The sequence below is a fragment of the Falco punctatus genome (assembly GCF_963210335.1).
Source record: "Falco punctatus genome assembly, chromosome: 3".
NCBI classification, from domain to species: domain Eukaryota; kingdom Metazoa; phylum Chordata; class Aves; order Falconiformes; family Falconidae; genus Falco; species Falco punctatus.
The window spans coordinates 54,225,161-54,238,100 of record NC_137582.1 but is presented as its reverse complement, the minus strand read 5'-3'; positions in this window follow the sequence as shown (position 1 = coordinate 54,238,100).

The following is a 12,940-nucleotide window of genomic DNA, read 5'->3' as shown; positions in this document are numbered from 1 at the left end:
TACTCCTGCTTGATGGAAGACAAAATTTTTACTTAGTTTAAGTAAATATGTAATGTATTAGCATCCATCGTTACTTGTATAGCTGAAGAAGGTATAAACCACCTCAACCCTATGTGTTCTCCAGCCAACATGAAGACAGTAAAAATATATATATATATATACACACACTTAGAGAGCAGAGAATTAAAATCATAAACATATTAACTTTGGATTAAGAAAATAAAAGACATTTTGTTCTATGCAGAGCATATGTGACAATAAAAAAGAGAGCAAAGAAGCACTGGCAAGGGGAAATGGTGTCCTGAGCCTCTTTACTACCACGTGTCCAGGTAAAAGACCACTTTATTTTCCAGGATGAGGCCAGCTCCATTATTTGCTTCTCTGAGTCAGAGATTGGCTGTAGAAATATCAGTGTGCTTGACAGAAAGGAGTCAAAGGAACACAAAGCAGCAGGGTGATAAAGTGCTATACTGGCTCCTGGACTGAGTGAACACATCACACAGGGCTGCATGACAACGTATGAAAAGAAAATGCAAGAACTGCAGGGAGAAGGGGACTTTTCACAGGGCTAAGGATACAGTGCCTGTGAGTTTTTGTTAAAAAATAATCAAATAATGAAGAAAAAAACAGAGTAGCAGGTAGTACCAAAAGTTCAAGGATTGCTTAACTCCAAAGCTATCTCATCAGAAAACAAGATGAGAGATGGGGTAACATGAAGGGCTGGAGAAGGAAGGGTGGGGAAGGGGGGAGAGGGAAGACAGATAAATTTGGATGGCATCTTGAAGCCTGAGAAGAAACAAAAAAATTATTGGTGCTTCCCAGTGAGTCACCAAGACAACAGCAGATTGGATTTGGAGCTGCCTGTAATAATTTATGACTACTTTGTCTTGGTTGGATTACTGTGTTGCTTCGCCTGCTTGTGTTGGATTCATTAGCTTGGCAAGAGCTTCAGCAAGAAAGACAAGGTAGACGGAGAAGAAAGGGGTAATTTGGGGAAATTTGGATCTACGAAAAGGTGGTATAAAAATACTGGTGAACTTGAAAAACGTTATTGCTCTTGTTATTTTGAACATCTTTTGTGCTATGATTTCTTCCCAGTGGTAAGAGACAGAGATGCGCACAGAGAGCAGCGACAATGAAATCCCTTTGTTGCTATAAAAGGACCTTCTAGTCCCTGTATCCACTGCTTATCTCAAGTTCCCCAAAAGAAAGGTCAAAAGTGTGCCAGGACCTACAGGGACCCCTTGGTCCTGACAGCCAGCTAGAAGGAGAATCATGGTGTTTGGCACCCTCGGAGGGCAGGGTGTCAGGCCCAGAGCTCAGAAAGGTGGGAGGCATCAGAGAAGCTGAGGTCCTAGAGGAGCTGTGTTGCAGTAGCGTGGTATGTTTCAAACACAGGAATGGCAGCAATAATGGGGAAGGTGAAAACAGCTGCCTGAAAAAAAGCAGTTCAAAAAGTAACATAGCAGTGGCATAGCAGAGATGGACACACATCAGGCAACATGCTGCACTTTGCACTTCAGTTGGTTGGAGGATGGAGCGATGGAGACCGGTGGTGATGGAGGGTGCACTTTCACAGCAGGCAAACCACTGTGTGACAAAAATCCTGTTAGTCCATTCCTGCTGGGATACTCACACCTGTTAGGGGCAAAGATGGTAAATCGCACACACAGGCAAATTGCTCACCATATGGTCTAATTTCCTTTGGAAACAGTGTGTGGCAAAATGCAGAAGAAGCCATTCTACAGCATGCAAATCAAATGTAATGTTATAGTACTGAAGCTACTAGGCTTGCTTGTTCAAAAGCCAAAGGTTTTACTGGGGGCTGGCTGTCCTGCAGACTTCTGTTTCTGGGACACCTCAAAAGTATATATTAAAACCTCCAAACAACAATAGTAAGAGAGCATTAATGATAGCAGGGAAAACTCTTCTGCACCTCTGAGATGGATGGTAGAAGCTGAGCACCCAAAAAGGGCATAGGATGTTTCTGTTCTGCTCCACCTATAAACCTACCCAGCTTCATCGCCAAAATAACCACAGTTCCATCCAACTATTTAAAAAGAAACAACCTACCACTGATTCCCCCCACTGCATGCCCAAGTTTTATGGCTTCAATAAAGTGACAAATGTGAGGAAGGAGCAGTTTGGTAAGTGTCATGCTTTGCACGTCGCACTGATTGTATTACCTTTAACATTTTAAGCTGACAAGGTTGAAAACATCCTGTCCCTATGCATACAAAGGGCCGGTTCGGTTCAACATGGGGGTGTCTGAACAGTTGAAATCAGTGCACTTGCAACACAAATGTGCTTGTGAAAACAATTTAGCATTGTAGCCTAACCATTTGGGTTGAACCATCCATTTATACGCCTTTATTTTTGTAGCTTTCCCTTTCAAAGATATTACGGCAGACCTTTCTTTCCCCCGAAGTTGGAGCCAGCTTAGAACACTACTTTAACATTAAAATAAATAAACTTTCAAAAAGCATAGACAAGAAAAAGAAGTGGCAACTCTGAGCCATTCATCATTTTTTCCCTTCACTTCTTTTTTTCTCCCTACAGCTATTGCAGCAGCCCTTTATGAACCCCAAATGTTCCTTGCTCTTCTGTGGCAAGCACTTTGTGAATTGTTTATTGGCTTGGAAAACTGTTTCTGTCTCTCAGGACAGGCGTCAGTAGAAGATATCTGGTATGAATACTCTGTGAAGGAAGTACCTTTATGCCTTAGGAACCGCTGAACTATTCCAAATGATCCAGTGCTATGAACCATGCTGAACTGAAGACCAGCAAATGTTACCTTCCATCTCTTCTAGTGACTTTAGTGTTGTCTTCATTATCATCTTCTGTTCTCCCTTGCCAATTCACTCAGCAGTTTGCCTCCTGTGCTACATACCAGCTGACAGATGTATCCTTTTCATTTCACATACTCTTAAAGCCTTGGGCACTGCTTTCTGGAGATATTTATACAGCTCTGGGACCTAGTTGCTGGAAAAGTAGTTTGTACTGAATATTTGTTACATGTTCTACAAGATCCCACACACTCTTACTTTGCATAGAGTAAAACAACAAAAAAGGTGCTGATGCATTGTATGTATTTTGTATGGAACATAAACAGCACACCTTGCTATATTCTGACAGTCTTTCAAAGGTTTTCTCTGTAACAGTATGAATTACATGAGAAACAATTTTCATATATGCCACTGTGACTTCAAAACCTATCTGCCACCAAGTTCCTTCATTTCCTACCAGCAAAGAGAAGGGAGCGAGTGAATGTCTTCCTCCTGCACATCACAAGACATCTGTATGTCCTCATCTCAAACATTGGAAGAGGAAGGACTTCTGCAACAAAACACGCTGCTGAGCCTGCTCCCCCACAGGAGTCAGTAAGAGCAGTCAGTCATGTTCAAATTCTGCTGGTGTAATTTCCCCTTCTTATTTTAATCGATGTGGGACAAAGTGCAGAACTGATATAAAGATCACTTGTTTTTATTTCGAAATTCTCCCTTTTCCTATGTGTGTATTTTGCTTTCAGCATACCATATAGATATATTGGCTACCTGTTGAATAACCGACTCCTGGCTCTGCTAGAGGAAGGTGGCAGAATCTGAAGGCTCTTTTGCAGTGTTCCCACTGTTCTCTCATTCAGATGATCCATGTAGAAAAAGCAATAAACACAGAATATTTGAAAAATGCCATAGCGGAACCCTTAAGGTAAAACAGCTGGCCTTTCCTTCAGTTTCTAGGGCAGCATTTTAATAAACATTAGTCATGGTGATTATGGAACACTTTATCAAGGATACATCATTTCCAGCATTATTCTTTTTTTGAGTCCATATTAGCATAATAACTTGCATTATTAGTATAATTTGAGATGTTTTAAGGACATGGCTGGAGAATAAGAAGCTCAGGCTGGAAAGTATCTGATTGCCAGTTGCTTGTCTTGCTTGCCAGGGCCAATTAACATATTTCTTCCATTTTTGCTTTTGTTTGACTGATCAAAATACAAATGTGCTGCAGACTTTCAGAATCACTTAGACTCCTTGTTCAGCCTTTAGAGGCACATAGCAACACGAAGCACATTCATGCAGATTAAGTGCTCTTTGGAGTATTAGAAACCACTTAATCTGTATAAATATGCTTCAGGTTGCTCAGTTTTTACAACACCTTGAGAAGGAACTGCAGTGGTTCAGAAAAGCGTGTGATGCATTATTTAAAAGAAGACATATAAACCATGATAAGTTTATCTTCCAAGTGACTATTGTCAGAATCATAGCTTATTTTTTTTTTATATGTTGTACTTCATTGCACTGTGTAAAGGCAGGTGAAAAAGGGAATTTCCTATTATATACTCTATTACTTTCAAAATTCTGCTTTTTATCACTGTTGATTTAGAAGATAAGCATGAGAGATGTGTAAGTACTGAGCAATTTTACTTTACAAATGTGTGCAGCAGGAAGGGTTTACACTTTTAAATAGAAAAAGGTAAATAGTATCTGTTTTCTCACCTAGCTAAATATGTTAGCCAATGCATAAAGAAGCATACATTTTTATTTTCCCATTTACTCTAATTTTCATTTGCAGTAGAGCTGAAAAGAATGAGGTATGAGACAGGACTAAAAACATCATATTGGAATGTTAGCTGTTTTGCTTTCGGGGTTTACAGTGTCATTCAGTCTAATAATACTTCATAGTATAGTTTAATTATTGCCAGAAAAAGACAGCATGGTTGCATTGCACAGCTCTCCCAGAGGATGTCTTACATATCCTGAGATAAATTTAAGCTCTATATTTAATATATTTGCAACTGTAACTGTGTATTCTGAAATCCCTTGTTATTCAAATGCTTGCAGCAGCCATTTGTAAGCAGGTGGTAACACGGACAGGACAGTGTTCATCATAAAATGCTGACCCCAAAGAAGTAAATAAGACTTTTGGAGACTGGATGCCCTCTGAAGAAGACTTAATACATTAAATCCTACTTTTAGTGGCAACTTTTGAGTTTTAGTATCAATAAATACCTATTATGAGAAAAACCCTACACACAGTGGTCCGTCTCAAAGGGTGATTTAATAAATGCTGGTCTTCACTACTTGTATTTCTGGGGCTATTGCTCCCTAAGTTGAAGTGCAGCATCCATGACAGATGTGGTAAGTCAGGACCAGGTGCTGGAGGCAAGCACCGTGTCCCCTGCACTTCACCAGTGTGGCCTTCCATCTGCTGAGGATGCACCGCTGGAAGCCAACGTGTGGAGGCTTTATCACTCCCCGAGGCTCTCCTGCGTGGGCAACAATGGCCACAGTGGTTTATATTTGGGCCCCAAAGGAAGATTTCCTCTGCCACCGTGATCATAACCTCACTGCAATTTTAACAGCTGCTGACTGGGTTGCCGTGTTTCCTGCCCTGATACACGTGACTGGGATGGTGGGAGCAGGGGAATGCTTATTTACATGTTAAGGCAGGCTGAAGGCTCCTTTGGAAAACTTTAAATAACACAAATGGGACTTGCAAAGGGTAGAATGGTGCCTGTTTGCTGGGTGCAGAGATGAATTTTTAGCCTTCCTTTTCTCCTTTCAAATAAAATAACTCAGGACATGACCTTAGCTATGAAGGCAATAGCTGCGTGTCTGCTCTGGGTCATTTCGTTGTCCCTGTAACAAAGTTCTTTGTTTTACAGACATTTGTACATTTATGATATTTTTAGTAAGAATTCCAAATGTTCTCTTTCATAAAAACAAATGTAACAAAATTACAAAGAAACTTTGGAGGTTCTGGCCTTTTGCTGTGATAAGCAGCATCCAACTGCAGTAAACCGGGTGAATAAAGCTTCTCTAATAAATTAAAAATAGATTTGAAACAAAAGGTGAGGTAATTAAGGTAGTTTTCTGAATTTTTATCCAACTTAAGGTGCAGGTTGCATTGTTTCTAGATTGCACATAAAATACTAATATTTTTTCCACTGTAGGCTCAGATTTAGTTCCCTGGGTTATATCCAGTACAAACACAGAAATGTTATATGACCTCTATTGCACAGAGGTCCTTTGCTAGGAGCTCACTGCAGGAATGGGCTTTAATATTTTTTGCATTGGATTTTACTCTACTGTTGGTTTTATCATTCTTGATCTCTGCAAATGTGCTTTATTGTCTGGATCATTTAATTTTGTTAGGCAAACGTGCTTCATTTTTTAATGATAAAATGTTAGCATGCTCTTCAATAATAACTATTTTTCCTTTCAGAGCAACTGATGCATAAAGTCTAATCTTTTTTAGTTGAAGGAAGATGTTCTTTAAGAATTGATTTAGGGTCTGCCTTTGTCTTACTAATTTTTAATTACATGCAGTCAGACCTGATTAATCTGAATTAGTATGCAAAGTCCCTTTTAGAACTAAATAAAATCAGATTAACAAGTAAAGGATACATACAAGGATGTGTTGTAAGGTTGGTTAAAAGTGAAATCCTTCTCATTCTTAGACATACAGACATTTCTGTCTGAAGAGTTTATGTTTTATAATGGCTACATAGCATTGCTGTGTTACAGAGCAATTAAACTTTTTGACTTTTGAGTGAAGCATCTAGGTATCATAATAATAATAATATGCAATATAACACCTTTGTAGGATTTTATAACTGAAACTGGACTTAATAAGACCAGTTCAGCCAATACCTTTATCAACATAAGAGTGTTTAAAGAGGTGGCACAGTGTTGCTATTCCAGAAGTTGCTTTGCTTTTAAACAGTGGCTAGTGTTTACCCACTTGATAGGTAGGTGTTCCTACCTGATAGGAATTAAAAGCAGCTGCGGTGAGGGTGAAGCCCCCGTCTCCTCACCCCTGCTGCCCTTCCCTTCAGGATCTGCTCCTCTCTTGCTCCTGGACACCCACTTATTTTGTACTGGCTGTGGTGCTTGCTGGAGCACAACACAGCACCTCAGCTGAACTAAAATGGGAGAAAATAACCTGGAAAAACAGTGAACATGGGATTTTTGTGCTGGTGGAGCAGACTGAATGAGTTTACTTAGGGGTCAGGCAAACGCTGAAGTTGATGAGATGGAGGGGAGTGGGTAAATGTGTAGTGAGGAGCAGGAAGGGGAGCAGAAGGAAGAAGAGGAAATGGGCAAAATCTCTGTCCTTCAGACACTGTGGACCATTTGTCAGCTCAGTCAAAGTTAGGGCTGTGCCCTAAAGAGGCCACAGTCAAGTCGGCAGCTCAGCGATGTGCTTGAGGACCCTGCTTTATCTCATGGGAATAGCCTCACTACAGTCAGCTGGAATTAAGTTTTTATTTTAAGCAAAGGTTGATTCAACAATCCACCATGGGCATCCGATTCAAATGTCTCCTAACTCTGCCCCATCATTGCCTCTCCACACACGTGCCCCTACCTTGATGGGAGCATGCAACTGCCCTGGGGTTTGGCAATAGGAACAAACATGCTCCTTCCTGGGCAGAGGCCACAGGTATGCAGAAACCTCCTTAGATACAATTGCCTTTTAAAATTGATTGCAGCCTATTATATTACTGCTACACAGTTATTTCTATTTGTTAGAACTGCACAGTACTGTAACTCTGCATCTAATCTCTACATCTCATCTGTGTTTCTAAAACAAAATGTGGCGGGTTACACTATTAGCATTATGCTGGAAAAAATATTTTAAATCTTCTCAAATGCAATGGAAAAGCAATACATTGGTTATTTTAATCTGAAACGATATATACACATCTAGCAGAGGACAATAAAGGCTTTATACTCAACTAACCCATGCCCTATTTATACTGCATTTTGCCATGATCTATTTCCGTACTGTATACAATAAAATACGAATGACTCAAATTCATCAAGAAGGGATTAATTGGCATGTAATAGGGGATCTGGCTACTATAGTGGCAAACTGCCAAAATGAAAGAAGAAAGAAGCTTGTGGGGATGTAAAAATACATGTGAGTGCAAAAAAAGCCAGCAACTATAGGTATAAGTCTATGTGGAAGCTAAGTCCAACTGTGTGACTTGACTTATATTAAAGAACAGTAGCAACATTATGAGATTCCCAACATGGAATGACCTCTATGGGTTATTCATATATTTCATTTTATTTAGGCTTAAACTTAATTGCTTGAGCAGATAGGTAGAGGTTTGATATGTTTTTCTGGAAAACGTAGGAACCCAGATGACCAGAAAACCACAACCATGCTGTCATGCTGATCACATTTGTTCAAGCTGAAAGGCCTAACGCTGCAAATCCTTGACTCTGATTAAACACTTTGCTTAACTGGGGCCTAAGTCAGGAAAACTCATTATTCTTTTCTCCTTTTTTATCTTTTTGTTTCCCTGTTTCTTATGACTATATTCCTCATTCATTTCTTGTCCTGCTGCAGATTTTCAACAATGATCACATTATTGGTCAAACACAGACTCCCTTCCCATCCCCTGTCAAAAATGAACAAACAGAAAGGCTGTACAATTTCTTAAAAATCTGCTGTTGCACTTATGAACTTTAGCTGTCAGGCACTTAGATGCAATGTTTTTCAGGAGGGAATACAAATCTGTCCATTTCAGTGCTATTTCGCTTGCCCTTAATTCTCCTCCTTCATTCTAGGTAAATAAAAAGATTAATTCCCACACATTCCTAAAGCTCTGCTTGGCTCTAAATTAGATCAAGTTGGGAGTTTTGCTCATTACAGATCTTCTTCCTTGCTGGCAGAGAGAGTCTTGCCTTTGTCACTTGTCTTCTGCCTGTCCTCCTGTCCTTAAAATTCAATTGTAAATCCCACATGACCATCATTCAGCCAAAGAACAGACTATCTGGGCTTTTAAACATGTTTCTTACGGTAAAATATGTACAAATAAATGCACGTTACTTCCAGAAAAACCCTTATACTGCTAATAAAGTTTTAGATGCATAGAAAATAATGCAGTTGAAAATACGATGGAGCACAAATTTTAAATGGCTGCTTATCTCATTAGAACAGCATTTCAGCATTTCAGTGTGGTGGAGTGTCACTTCAGTTTTGCGGGTCCTCCCCTTCATGAAGAATTGCTTATGCAGGCGTATTCTGTGACAACCATTCCCACCATGTTGTTAATACATATGTATATACATTTCAAATGCATAAAAAGCTATACATAGTATGAGTCATCTGTTTCATAAACTTGACTATGCTATTGTCAGAACCTATAAAAATAATGTGGCAGGCAGACCTTAGCAGTGTCTATCCACCAGCTATCACGGTGAAGACAATCGACCACGTTCAATCTTCATCACCTTGTCTGGAAACCTGTCCCTGGAAGCCAGAGGGAATACAGACATGCAGGAAGCCAGAAGTTTGACAGATCTGATTTTTCAATAACTAGGAATATGTGTTTCATAGCAGAGGTCTTTGAAAATACCTTGTCAGTCTGACTTTCCTGTTTATACTGAAGGAGCTCCAGGCTGAGCAATTTTGCTGATTAGAGCACCAGCGAGGCTGACCAATATGATACCGTCTAGAAGCACTGCTACTTCATAAACCTTGCAACCTTTCTAATACCTTCCTAAAAGTTCATGCAGTCTCCTGAGGTATGGTATGCTCCTATACATGGGCATGCACCCAGGGCGTTTCTTTCCTGCTTGTCATCCTAGACGGCCACAGACAAGCATCACTGAAAGGATTCTTCAATAGCCGAGTATGTTTGTGTTTTTCTCAGTGATGTCAGGTTAATACTGCTAATGCTTTTTGTTGTAAAGCCAAATGACAAAGCTGAGTGGCTAATGATGGTAGTAGTAGGTCTCCTTTCACCAGAAGACAAACTATCTTAAAACCCTTTTAGGGGTCTGTCCTTATGCATGCTTTTTAAAAAAGGTGCTAAAATACCAGGACTGGTCAACACAAAGCAGCCGAATCACATGACAAGTTGGTTTACAAGACTAGGCAATTAGTTCTGTGAACAAGGATCCAAGGAAATTATCTTAGCACTTTCTTTACCTCTTTCATCTGCCTGTAAAAGTGCTAAAATGATCTGAGTGGCCAGTGTGGACACAGGGATTTTAGTCATCACTAGATCAGTCAGACCATATTAATTTTACCATCCACAAAAGGTGGAGGAACAATAACATAATAATGCCCCAAACACGTTTGGGAATCCATACAAAGCCTTATTCAAAATTATGAAAAAGTAAAAATAATACTTAGTTCCACTTCCAGAAAGCAAGACTTGTGTCTACTATGAAATCATGTGAAATGTCATGTGATTTCGTGTAATAAGGTTTATGATCATGTGCTTGCTAGTAAGCCCTTCTATATTTACACAGCTGAACTGAATTTCACCCAGGCAATTTGTATTTAGGTGAAATTAGCAGGTTTTTATACTGAAAAGCATCTATGAATGACAACAAGCAACTGTCCTTATCTTGCTATTGTTCTTGAACTAGCAAGTTCATTAAAGACATTTAAAAACAGTTTAATACATGCTTGACCTAGAGCCCTTATTTGGGCTTGAGTTTAATGATATGCAAGTTCTCATCTGATTTAGAGCATAGGTTGAAGCCTTTCCGAAAGTGGAGATAAAATTTCCATAATGCAGATTTGTCTGCAATTCAGATAAGACACAGACAGGTGAAATGTTACATCATGCTGATATGTGGTACATGGCTTTTTCTTCAAAATTGTCACCTGTCAGCCCCCTACATCCTGGTTACCATATTCAGAGACATAGGAAAGTTCAGAAAGGAATCATTTTCATTTCCTAAATTTCATTAACCACAATTCTGCCTAAATATGAGACACAAAAGCTGTCTGAAAGAGAAGAAATCATTCACTTAAATTAAGATGCAACTGTAATAAACATTTGGCTAGTGTAGAGGCATTTCTGATGGTGAAAAATGTGTATTTAATATAAGACTTGTAAAGGCAGACAGGGTATACGTATATATAAGGGGTAAACTTCTGGTGAGATCTGCTCAGCTGTGCTTCTGTTTCCCTAGTTCAGCACTGGAAGTCCCCTTACTTCTATTGAAAATAGCTTGAACAAAACACTAATGAATATACATAGATGCAACAAATCCTGTGCTGGCAGAGGAACAGATTTTATGACCTAATAGGTCTTTTTGCTCTCCAAAGGCTATAATTCTCTGAAAAATTAATCCCTTTCAATTGAAATGTGGGCATTTACTGCACAAAACAATATTATTTTGCAGAGTGATGTGAGTTGGTTATACTATGTAGAGCACACCTACACTGTGATAAAGGTAGAAAATGAGCAGATAACCAAGCTGTTAACAGTAAAGGCCCAGAAGCATCAATGATTTTTTTTTTTTAAACTACATCAAACAATTACCTCATTTCTAGGCAAACCAGGCCTGAGTAGTTTTGTTTTCTATAATCCCACTAAAGTCTTACGCAGCCTTGCTGAATTTAATTTCTTCAGTTTCCTATTTGTATCCTTGTACTTTCTCAAATTAGCCATTATTCTAGTGATGTTGAATTATATAGAACCTTTTGATTAAAGTGCTACCAAACACAAGGAACCTTCAGTATAACTGAGGTTTCCACAGGGATCAAACCAGCCTCATCTGCTTCTTTATGCCAAATTACAGAAACCATGTGACATGGCACACATTCTTCCCTGCTTTGGCAATCCAAAACATTGCTTAAACAAGAAGGTACTTTGGCACTGCATATAATTCCCAGAAACACAAAGAAGAAAATTTCAGAGGGGTATGACTCAACAAACAGCCTTAAAAAAAAATACTTTCATTTCCTGCTGGAATCAGTAACAAAATAAATGCCCTGGGTTTTTTTGGTTGGTTTTTTTTTTTTTTTTTTTTTTTTTTACCAGCATCAAATTAGCTCTTTCCAATGTGAGCCAGACTCAGCTGCTGTTCATTTGGTACTGCTTTCCGTTGTGCTTTAGGCTAGGCCTTGCAATTAATTTTCACTAAGGTCTGTTGAGTAATTTTACTGAAGCTCACTAGTTTTTACCAAAACCCTGTGGATAATTTTGTTCAGGTCTGCTCAGCAGGAAGCTGCTCTGGTGCCAGCTCTGATGGTCTAGCCAAATGTTGGATGCTGCCCTCGTATCTGGGAACAGTAGCAGTGTGCTGCAAGGGCTTCGGAAGAGATCAGGGCATGTTACAGATACAGTGGCAGGAACGTGCTTGTGATCTGGGTGAGGTCTGCTCAAAACTGCTTTTATTCCTAATCCATCTGGAATCTCTTGTCTGAGCTGATGCAGTTGTGCATTTTATTCATCTGATATTTGTTTTACCCCATGTTGGTGTAATTCCATGAAGTTGACAGAATTATTTTTATTTATAGTATTGCTAAGGAGGGAAGAAACAGGTCCTTTACACAGGAGTTTTTCTTAAACTTAGAGCTTGCTCTCTGCTATTTGTGACACTTTATCTGCCAACCTTTTTTGGATGCAATTATTATATTATTTGTGAATGCATTTTTTCCTTCTTTTCCATAGCAGGTTACACTGTAGATATTTCAGTGGCTTGACTTAATGAAGTCTTTCCTAACATAGTAAGCACAGTTTGAGAATTCCTGTGTATGAAACAAAAGATGAACACAGAAAATAGGAGATTATTTGCTTCCTTTTCATGTAAAGTGTTTGAATAAAATTGTTGAAAAATTGTATATATCTGTGGAGAATAAAGGCCACTGAGTTATCCTTTTTATAGCCACGTATCTAAAAGCCATTCTGAAATCCATGGGAGCTGGACGTACTTCAGGGACAGAAGTTCAATTCTTTGTTAAGTGTGAAAACCTCAGAAAAGATTACAATTGTCCAGAAATCTGCTTTTGCCTCAAACCATTGCTTGGCATATTGATGTGTGTATTTTCTATATCCTCCCTTAAACAGACTGAGGAATCGAGTGATGCAGGCTTTGCTGCAGAAAGCACACACTCCTTTTTCAATGTCAGGATAAATTCTTTCTCTATCCCCCCTCCCTACATTATTTAGGAGATG